The sequence below is a fragment of the Pistacia vera genome, unplaced genomic scaffold (assembly GCF_008641045.1).
Source record: "Pistacia vera cultivar Batoury unplaced genomic scaffold, PisVer_v2 Contig378, whole genome shotgun sequence".
NCBI lineage: Eukaryota > Viridiplantae > Streptophyta > Magnoliopsida > Sapindales > Anacardiaceae > Pistacia > Pistacia vera.
Window position 1 is genome coordinate 95,060 of NW_022196199.1, and position 11,477 is coordinate 106,536.

Consider the following 11,477-nt stretch of genomic DNA (forward strand, 5'->3'; position numbering starts at 1 on the left):
TTTTATGTTGTTCTGTTCCTTGGGCTTGTCCAAGGCCAGGGGTAGTTCCCTTTTTAGGATGTCTTCTTTATTCTTTTATAAAATTACCTCTTATCCAAAATAAAAAATTTGGGTTACAATAATCTAATCCTTAATTATAATGTTAATGAACTAGTATTAAAACATTAAACGCAGAAATTTTTTCATTATGCATCTTAGTTTAATAAACAACTTTGAACCAGGAACCTTGAAAACCCAATATTATGTTTGATTGTCTTAAGTTTCTCCGCCATCAACCTTTCGAAAACTGGGCACCTGTTTCGTATCCATTGCCCAAAGTCGTAAAGAGAGACTCTAATTGTACATTGAAATCTAAAAACGTATTATTGGTCGATTCTAACGTGTCTCAGTATGAATTATACCAATCAAAAGTTTATCCAAGAAACATTTGACAGTTAAAACTAGTTATAAAATGAAAATCACTTAAAACGGCTCTCATATTCTCTTTACTTCCCTTACAAATTACGCATTATTTCATCAACAAGAGAAATAAAAAAATAAATCTATTAAGTCACCCTCAATCACAATTTAGTGAAATCAGAAAAAAAAAAAAAAAAGTATAAAAACAACACCATTAACCATCCCAAAACCTACTAATTCCTCCTCAATATCTAAAAGAATAATTAACTCTACATAAATTAATCAAACTTAAACTAAACATGATCAACTGCACATCTCTTCGCTCCAGCCCTGAGCTTTCCGGTTCCAGTGAACGACCCTTTTGTAGCCCAGAATTCAATTCTCAAGCATTTGCATGAAACCTTCATGTATGCTTCCTTTGTTGGCCAAATCTCATGAGTGAATTTTGTTCTGATACTCATTTCTATTTTCAATTTCAACACTCTTTTTCTCCAATCTTTGCTCATACGATTGAACACCTTTTCGTCCACACGCTCCATTGAATTTTTTTTGAAATTTTTTTTGAGATTTTTTTGACTAACTTTTTCCAACACCACACGCTCCATTGAATTTTTTTTGAGAATTTTTTTACCTTGATATGACACGAAAACTTGGATGTGATCGATAATCAAGCCCACCTTCTTGTTGGGGTTCTTTACGAAGAGTTCAACATCATAATCAGCATGTACTCGAGATTTTGAGAGAGTGAAGTTGGAAAAGGAGAGTGATTTAGTGTGAAAACAGGACGAATTGGTCGCAGAAACAGCCATGCAACCGCCATTATGAGCATAATCATCAAAAATGAAAAAACTAGTGCAATCTTCAAACGTTGAACGCATAAGAAACCCCGGGATTTATTGGCCTTTGAGGCATGAGAACGAAGAGTTGGTGCGAAGTTACGTTGGACGACATAAGAAAAGGCTTTGTTTGGCTGTTGGGTTAAATAACTGAATAAACTAGAGAGAGAAGATAGATAGTATGGTTATTGTTGATGTTATGCCTGAAAAGTTAGGGCTAACGTGGACTCTCGTCAGGAAGAGCCAATCAGGATTCACGAAGGTTTTATGTCGTCCAGGCGCTGCCACGTCGCGCAGTGACGAAAGGGGTATGGTTCTTGTCAGTGCAGCAGGTGAATGTCAGGCTTGTGAGTAGCCAGAGATTATCCACCTGCCCAAGCCCTACGTAATTTGAGGATATTTCTCATGTAGATAACCAATGGGGTGCAAGGAAGGATTTGCACGGCACCTACCCACTTGCAGACTTGTAATCATTATCTTGAACTCTCCCACTATAAATAGGGGACACCCCTCTTATTTACGAGATTGGCCGATCTTAGTCTAAAACAGCTTACACACACACACACACACACACACACACACACACACACACACTCTCTCTCTCTCTCTCTCTCTCTCTCTCTCTCTCTCTGTATTCCCTCTAGATCGTAACTCAGCTCGCCACACATGACTTGATTTTACTCATCTATTAATGCAATAACAGTGGACGTAGAATTCACTTTTGAGCATTCGAAACATTTTAAATATTGCTTCCCGTTCATTGCCTCATTTCATGTTTCCTTATCATGTGTGATTTCTAAGTCCACTTAGCACTTTGCACATGTGAGTCATTGGTGTCAAAATCCAGTATCAACAGTTTGGTGCTAGAAGGAGGGCTTGATTTAGTATTTGCTCTTCATCAGAAACTTCTGACTAATCGGTCCTACCAATCAGCAAATGGCTCGCAGTTTCGAACCTGAGCGAACTGACTATGACAATGAGGAAATCCCCTAAGTATAGGAGGGCACTTCTCCCGAAGTGCCGCCAGTCCAGTCCAACAGAGTATCATGGCAGATATTCCTTCAAGCTCGTGGCTCGACCCAGCCGTAATGAGTTACCTAGAGAGGTTCAATAATACTCTCCAAATGGTTAGCCAAAGGCTAGACCGTTTGGACTAGGTCGTGCCACTAGAATCCAATGAAGCGCTGCCACCGCCAAAGACGCTTGCAGGTCACGCGAAAGCACAAAAAAGGGTATCGCCCGCACTGCGCGTGCTGCAGTGTGCCAAAGAAGGGGAAAGCAAGTGGCGAACAGTGGACCAGAGTGCTCCCAATGTTAGTTTATGCCCTAGGAACTAATCGTGTTGTCGGTTTCAGGACATTATATCTTGTAAATGTATTATGAATAAAAGAAAGTGTTCTTATTTCACATGTTGATTTTCTGCTTCATTTATATTATATTATATTTAATATTGCATGTGAAATGTCCGGATGACGTGGATCTTCAAAAGATCAAATCATCAAAAAATTCCCTACGCAAGTAATGTTAATTGGGCAATAAATTGCATAGTAGACATGTTGAATGTCTCCATTGAATATCATGTGATGGTATTAGTGTGGGTGATTATAAGAGGTATGTCACTAAGGCATTAGCATGGATAAACGGTTAGTGAACTGTTAATCCAATAAGACTGATTACGATGAGTCACATGGATATGGTCAATGATGCATCGTATGATCGTGCTAGTGTACCACTGATTCTTAGACCTGAGTAGACCCGAGACATCACGGTTGGATTCAACATAGGATGCATATGGTTCATATAGTGTATAAGCATGAGACTAGTCATGTCTTGTGTAATAAGCCGATTTGGTCATATGTTATTCATGTGCGAGGACAAGTGATGGTCAAGATGGGATTCGTTAACTCAAAATAGTCCAATCTCGAGTTCCCAAACGAATGTCAATAAACATTGGAAAAGGAAAATCTCTAGCCAGAGTATAATGAATGTTAGATGAAAAGTAGCTTCATGTTGACGAGTTCTATTGTATCGATTGACAATTCGATTAAAGATTAAGTTAAAGGTTTTGACATACCATGAACCATTCTTAATCGGGATTAGATAACAGAGGGATTTGACTAACGGTATGTACGATCAGAATAGGTTTGTTGGAGTTTATACTTCATTGTGGTTTAGGGATTATGGAACATTGCTAGACGTCTACCATAATCAGTGGGAGTTTCGATTATAAAGAATTATAACGAAACATATCAAAATCAGATATTGGGCCCACGACTAGATCACAGTAAACCAAAATGGTCACACATAAAATCAAGCTCAAGGAGAGAGAGTAATACATATCATTAATCAGATTAATGATGTTTAGACGTAAACGGTTGCATTCGAATTAATGTATTGGTGAGAAATGATTATCCATGAATAGCTAGCACTAACCAAAGGTAATAAGGATTTATTAAATATTATTATTGAATTGGACTCAATGATGAGGGCAAAAGTGCATTGGTTTTTTGGGCTTATGTGTTATGTTTGTGTTCTACCTTGCATTCATCATCTTGTTCATCCATGTTACACAATTTCTATGTCCAAAATGCATGAATCCTAACACCCAGGGACCAACGAACACTGGTCGCACAATGGTTAGAATACCCGTGGCACTGCGACTTGGCGAAATGTCATAGCATGATCCGTCCCACGCCACGTCGCATGGGCACTCCCACAAAAGTGCAAGGCAGGGAGATTCCCAATAGTGCTAAAATGACGACCTCGAACGTCGTCATGCGGGAAATCTCCATCGTCCATGGGTCAGTTCAAACCACCACGGAGATCGAAAAAATTCTCCGCATCACTCAATACCATCACATGGCTCTAGCCAGCATGTGTCAAGGTTTGCCGGAGCTTCTTGTCGAGTTTAGGAAGAGCCCGATTTGTGGTCTTTCCTCAATCGCAACCATGAGAGTTGAACCCATGTTGCGGAAAGTGATCCCTAAGTAGCTCTGCTGCCTCAGATTAAGGAACTATAACAAGCGTCAGATCAGGCTAAGGCTCAACAGAATGAGCGTGGGAAGTTCGTAAAGGTGTCTCCCTTTTCTCCAGTAGTTTTTGCTACTCCTCTCCCATCAAGATTCAGAATGTCCGACATGCGGGCATTCGATGGGAATTCAGACCCGCAGGATCACCTGTACAAGTTCAACGACCTCATGGAACTCTACTAAGTCGCTGACCTGGCCAAATGTCGTTACTTAGTAGTAACCCTGACTGCCCATGCCAAGCGCTGGTTCAGGTCGCTTCTTGCAGGATCAATCAGCTCATGGCCTCAAATGAGCTTGTCGTTCCTGAGACACTTACAAGCGAACATGAAGTTCTCAATGTCGTTGAGCTACTTGAGCAACATACGACATGAGAGAATGAATCCTTCCAATCTTACATAGACATATTCCACAAGGAACTCCACAAAGTGGCTCATACTCCCGAAAAGTCTGTTCGGACTCTCATTATCGCGGGAGTTCGCCCGCAGATAGATTTATGGAAGGAACTATAATCCGAGGATGATGTTTCTCTCATTTGCTTCTATAACCTCACCGAAAAATACATCTAAATTGAAAATTTCGTGGTCACTTTCAATCGCCATGACCCCAGCCCCTCGAGCAGTGTTCCTAATTGGGGGGAGAATAGTAGGAGGATTGATTGCAGATGGGGTAATGACGATCCGTGGAAAGGAAAGAAGCAGCGGTTTGAGCCCAAGAAATCTTATCCCCCAATTCCTTGTCACGATCGTAACAAGAATCAATACACTCCTCTGAACGCCTCAGTATCGACCATTCTGGATAAGTCAAAGGAGGCCAGCTTGCTCGGAGAGCTAAAGCCCATGAAGAATCCCCCCTCGGCCAGAAACAATAAAAAGTACTGCCCCTATCATAGGGATAATGGGCATCACACCGATGAGTGTCGGGCTCTCAAGCAGGCAATCGAAGACCTCATCAAGTAGGGGCACTTCAAAGAATATGTTGATGGCCCGACCCCTATTCGAGAGAAGGATCAAGAGGAACCAGGGAAGAAGCACCGTTGTTGCAAGGGACTCTATTGTGTAGAGATCATCTTTGGAGGACCACCCCTTACGGGGAATTCTTGAGTTGCCTAGGAGAGGTACGCTCGAGAAGCCCATCATGACCCCGTGGGTGTAATGAACATGATGTCGTGACCCGCTAAGGTTCGTAGGGAGGAGGTGATCACCTTCTTTGAGAAAGACGCAGTGCGATTGCATCATCCCCATGAGGATGCTCTCGTCATCGTGCCTGAAATAGGCCGGTGCGAAGTCCACAAGAAGTTGGTGGATCATGGAATACCGTGAATATCCTGTTTTAGCAAGCTTTCGAGAAAATGCAATTGGATAAGGTAGACCTAAAGCCTACCTCCATCCCTCTTTATGGTTTTACTGGAGACCATCTGATTTCTAGAGGAACGATCTCGCTCCCGGTCACGTTGGGAGAAACCGATGAAGTGACCAAAATAACAAAATTTTTGGTGGTAGACTGTCCATCCGCCTTCAATGGAATTTTGGGATGACCTCTACTAAGAAATTTCAAGGGAGTCACCTTCATCTACCATCTAAAAATGAATTTCCCCACCCCAACGAGGATAGGGGAAGTAAATGGATGTCAACACGAATCTCGCAACTGCTACATAAGAGCTATGCATATGGCATGCAAAGGAAGAGGAATGCCAGTTGGCGTCCCTGAATAAGCAATGGCGATCAGTAGAATCGAGCCACAGCACGACCCCATAGAGGATAACATGGATCCTCGCATCCAAGAATGCCCTCACAGTGGGCCAGTCGATGATTTATCTGAGATATCAGTTGATCAAAATGAGTCGACCCAAGTGTTGAGAATCAGGAGTAATCTCAACCCTCAGCTCGCCAAAGACCTAGCAAGTTTCCTCAGAGAAAATGTCGACGTGTTCGCATGGACTCATACTGACATGATCGGGATCAACCCGAATGTCATATGTCATGCGTTAAATATTAACAGTGCAGTCAAGCCGGTTTGCCAGAAAAGAAGAGCAATGGACCCTGAACGTTATGCTGTCCTGAAAATCAAGGTAGATAAGCTTATTTTGAACGGGTCCATTCGAGAGGTGCTTTACCCGAGTTGGATTGCAAATCCGGTCTTAGTAACGAAGCCTAGTGGCAAGTGGTGAACTTGTGTTGACTTCACCGACCTCAACAAAACCTGTCTAAAGGATAGTTTTCCCTTGCCTAGAATCGACCAGCTCGTCAATGCCACCTCCGGACACAAGCTGCTGAGTTTTATGGATGCCTGCTCGAGATATAATCAGATTTTGATGTACACGTTAGGCGAAGAGCATACCTCGTTTGTTACAAATCGAGAGTTGTACTGTTACAAGGTCATACCCTTCGGCCTAAAAAACACTAGGGCGACTTGCCAATGACTGGTTAACCGTATGTTTTCCACGCAGATCAGAAAATCAATGGAAGTCTATGTTGATGACATGTTGGTCAAGTCGCATGTCACTTCTGATCACATAGCACATCTCACTGAGATGTTCAACATACTCCGAAGGTACAGATGAAGCTCAATCCTCTCAAATGCTCATTCAGAGTATCCTCTAGAAAGTTCCTAGGGTATATGGTTAACCAGAGGGTGATAGAAATCAACCCTGAGAAGATACAAGCTCTCATTGATATGAAAAGCCCGACCAACCAAAAATAGGTTTAGAGTCTAAATGGGAGAATAGCGGCTCTCAGTTGCTTCATATCAAGGGCAACAGATTACTGCTTGCCATTTTTTAATGTACTCAGGGCCAAAAAAAGGTTCGAATGGACTTCAGAGTGCGAGCAGGCTTTTTAGAGCATAAAAGAGCACCTTGGAAAGCCACCTCTCATGTCCAAGCCTCTCTCCGAGGAAATTCTACTCCTGTACCTGTCCGTCTCTCAACATGCGGTCAACGCAACTCTCATTTGGGAGGAAAGCAGAGTTCAATAGCTAGTATATTAGCGAGCAAGCAACTGTTAGACGTCGAGATACGGTATCCAGAAATGGAGCGATTAGCTTATTCACAGCTAATTGCCTCTAGAAAGCTACGACCCTACTTCCATGCCCACACAATCTATGTTTTGACCAACTATCTACTTAGGCAAGTCCTTTAGAAGCTAGAGGCTTCGGGTAAGTTACTCAAATGGGCAATGGAACTAAGTCAGTTCCATTTGCATTATAGACTAAAAGCAACCATTAAAAGGCAGGCTATTGCCGATTTCATTTCGGAGTTCTCGTACCAACTGAATCATGAATCCGAGCAACAAGCCATCGAAGTCGGCCAAGAAACCATTTGAAACTTATCAACTTGGACCCTCTATGTCGATGGTTCCTCAAATAGGAAAAGAGCCTGGACAGGTCTTCTCCTCCTCAGTCCTGAAGGGACTCGCATCCACAGAATTCTTTGATTTGGGTTCCAAGCTATAAACAACGAGGCCGAATATGAAATGCTACTCATTGGCCTGCGATTGGCAAAAGAAATGGGGTCAAGTGCGGTCAGTATTCACAACGATTCCCAGCTGGTTGTCAATCAGAGCTTGGGAGAATATCAAGCCAAGGAAGAGAACATGATCAGCTATCTGAAGAAAGCTAATGTCGCACTCGAGTCTTTCAAGCTCTTCATGATTAGACAGATTCCTAGAGCTAGTAACTATATCGCGAATACCTTGGCAAGAATAGCCTCGTCGCTAGACTCAGATGCGCCGAAAAGTATTCCTATTCGATACATAGAGATTCCTAGTATCAGCTCGCCCGAGCAGGTCGTGGCTACAACAAAACCAATTTCTTGGATGATCCAACTATTCAGTATCTCCGAGATGGGACTCTGCCCAATGACAAGACTGAGGTAAAAATCCTGCGCACCAGAGCTACTCATTACACACTCATAGGAGATCAGTTGTACAAGCAAGGGTTTAACGCCCCTCTCCTCCGATGTGTAACCGACAAAGAAGTAAAATGTGTCATAAAGGAGATACATGAAGGGATCTGCGGTAATCACACCGCCGCGCAATCCCTCACCAACAAAATTGTCCGCCAAATGTACTATTGGCCCCTACTTCAAGAAGACATTGTCAACTTTGTAAAAGAGTATGACAAGTGCTAACGGTTCGCAAACATACCACGAGCTCTTTCCCACCAGTTAACAACAATGACCAGCCCTTGGCCATTTTCCATGTGGGGAATTGATCTTATTGGGCTCATGCCAGCCTGAAAGGGGGGGGTAAATATGTTGTGGTCACGGTAGATTACTTCACCAAATGGGCCAAGGTTGAACCATTGGCTGCGATCACAACCAAGAAACTCAAAGACTTCGTCTTCAAAAATATAGTGTGCCGCTATGGAATTCCTCATATGTTAGGAAGCGATCAAGTAATGGCAACGGAAAACAAAAATTATTTATGGCATGGATTGTTCCTTAGAACCAAGATCAGTGCACAAACTTATAGTTTATACATTATATTAGAATTTGCAGAAAATTCAGTCTAGAGTTAAGAAATCTTATACATGTTTGGAGGCTCCTCCAACTTGTCTCTAAATGAGTTTCGCTACCGACCCAAGAGTAGGATCGAATCAATGTAGTCCACACGAAGATAACCCCAAGGAACTAAAGAGGGATTTGCTAGATCCTCTTTAGCCTTAAGAACCAAGAAGAAATCAAGCAAACTTTGTTTCAAGCAAAAAGGCAATCTGGCGTGGGATAGAAAAAGGGGCTAGAGGTTTTTCTTTTGAATGAAATGAAATTAATTAATTTAATTCACAAAGTGTTGTACTTATATAGTTCACACTTTGCCTGGAATGGGCTTGGGCACCAACCCAAACACCCCTTGTATATATATATTAACATTTAACAATAATAATAATTTATTTAAATATATGCGAACACATATTTAAACGTAATCTAACTTATTTGATTTTTATATCAAATTAAATAAAGGCTATGACCTCAACAAATTTAATTGCATTGTGAGACTACCAAAATACCATTTTGCCTAAAAAGACGAAAACACCCTTCTTATAAACTGGTTCTTAAATTATCTTCTATGTGTGTGACCCGTAGGCTCCTTATAATACCGGTAGTGTGTAGTATCGCGATTGATACCAATTAATCGTCTCACTCCACACAGACCAAGATTGGCCCCTAGCAAGGCATCATGGCGACCCGATAGATTCATATTCAGCGAAATAGCTACTTGTCAACGATATGGTTACCATACAATTCAATCATTTCATCAACTTTTATCTCAACGAGACCGAGGCATAGAAATAGTGTCAACCTCAGTTACTCTCGATATGTATGTATTCAGTTACTGGACCAATGACCGGAATTAAAAACTGGATAGAGCTACAACTCAATCCCATTGTGGTCACAGTTTTAGAGTCATTGTCATTTACTAAATTGCGCCGTGAGATAACTTCCCCAGTACCCGGGAGTGATGAATCCTCTGTCAATCCACTATAGTCTTGATACACTCCTTGATGCAGCCAATCACTACCGTATTGATAGCTCTAAATAGAATTGCGTAGGGCTAGTGTCAAAATGCACCAATCAATGCATAAGGCGCTCTGGTGATCTCAAGTCTAAGGATGACATGCACCACCATTCGTTAGAGGATTTGTTCCATAGGCACTAGGGTTACCATCCATATGGAATTCTTTGGTGGGTCAGTCCAGTGAACTTACCTGCAGCAAGCACCCATGTGTTGCACCAGGTTGTCACCAAACAACCTTGACAAGTGAGATCAGCCACCGTCTTTTGATAGGGTCGTTCAACACTATGATAGTCTTACTGTATTATATGTGCCCTTACTTTAGAATAATATTAGGGCTACAGACGTTTGTAAAATGACCACCATATGTGCTCATAGGGTTCTCACTATCAAGATTTGAAACACTTGATACCCTCGTCACAGTTCTACCATTCTAAGGACATATATCAATACATACAATGATGATTTATGTGATATAGAATAAAATGTCTTTTATTGATCAATGAACATTATTACAAAGAGTCAATTTTACAATAATTGATTGGCTCTAGGGCACCTACTCTAACATCATACACTCATCTCTGATAATGGGAAGCAGTTCGACAATGAGGAATTCAAACAGTTTTGCGATGAGCTGGGGATCCATAAAAAGTTTGCCTCAGTTGTAAGACCGCAAACCAATGGTCAGGTTGAAGCTGTCAACAAGAGCATTAAGCACACTCTGAAGGCTAAGCTTGGCGCTGCCAAGGGTAATTAGGTTGACGACCTCCCAGAAGTTTTATGGGCATATAGAACAACTCTGAGAACCTCTACTTCAGAAATACCCTTCTCGCTAACATATGGCTGCGAGGCTATGATTCCAGTGGGAGTAGGAACTAGTTCGCTTCGAAGAGACCTATTCAATGAAACAGACAATGAAACACTTCTATGTGCAAGTTTGGACTTAGTTGAAGAGCAACGCGACAAGGCTTGGTTAAGGATAGCATCCTACCAGTAGTGTGCAAAGAGGTTCTTCAACTCTAAGGTCAAGAGAAAAGACTTTCAGGTTGGCGACGTAGTTCTGAAAGAAGTCCTTCTCAGTACAAGGGAATCGAGCGCGAGGGTGCTAGGACCTAACTGGGAAGGCCCATACCATATCGCCAAGGTAATACGACTAGGAATGTATCACCTCAAAAGATTTAACAGTTCCGAAGTACCGCGAGCTTGGAATACTGAGCATCTTCACCCCGATTACTAGTAATTCTAAACTTGCTCTTAATTTTTCATTTCCTTGTAAAAATTTCCCTTGTAAACTTTGTAAATGAGATCGCTCTTGAGCAAATTTGTCTTGTATGATCTTATTCGTTGTAATGTTTTTACAAGTTTCCTGTTCGCATATGTAACATTAGTCTTGTGAAGTATCCAAAATTATAAGTGCTATCACAAATGGCTAAAAATATTTCCTTTATATATATGTAATGGGGACAAGTACAAAGAGAGTTAAGAAATGAAAAAATAAAGTTAAAAGCAAGGCTGTGTAGAAGCAGGAAAAAGCAATCACTGGTGTCCACCTCCAAGCCCTGCAAGTGCAACCTCGGTATCCCCTGGTTGGTCGCCGACCACCTGGTCAACTACTAGGTCCTCTAGGACATAGTCCTCCGACTGATCATCCTCTGGAGGAGGCTCTTGTCCCTCTCCCCCCTCGACGTCCTCATCAACGTCCA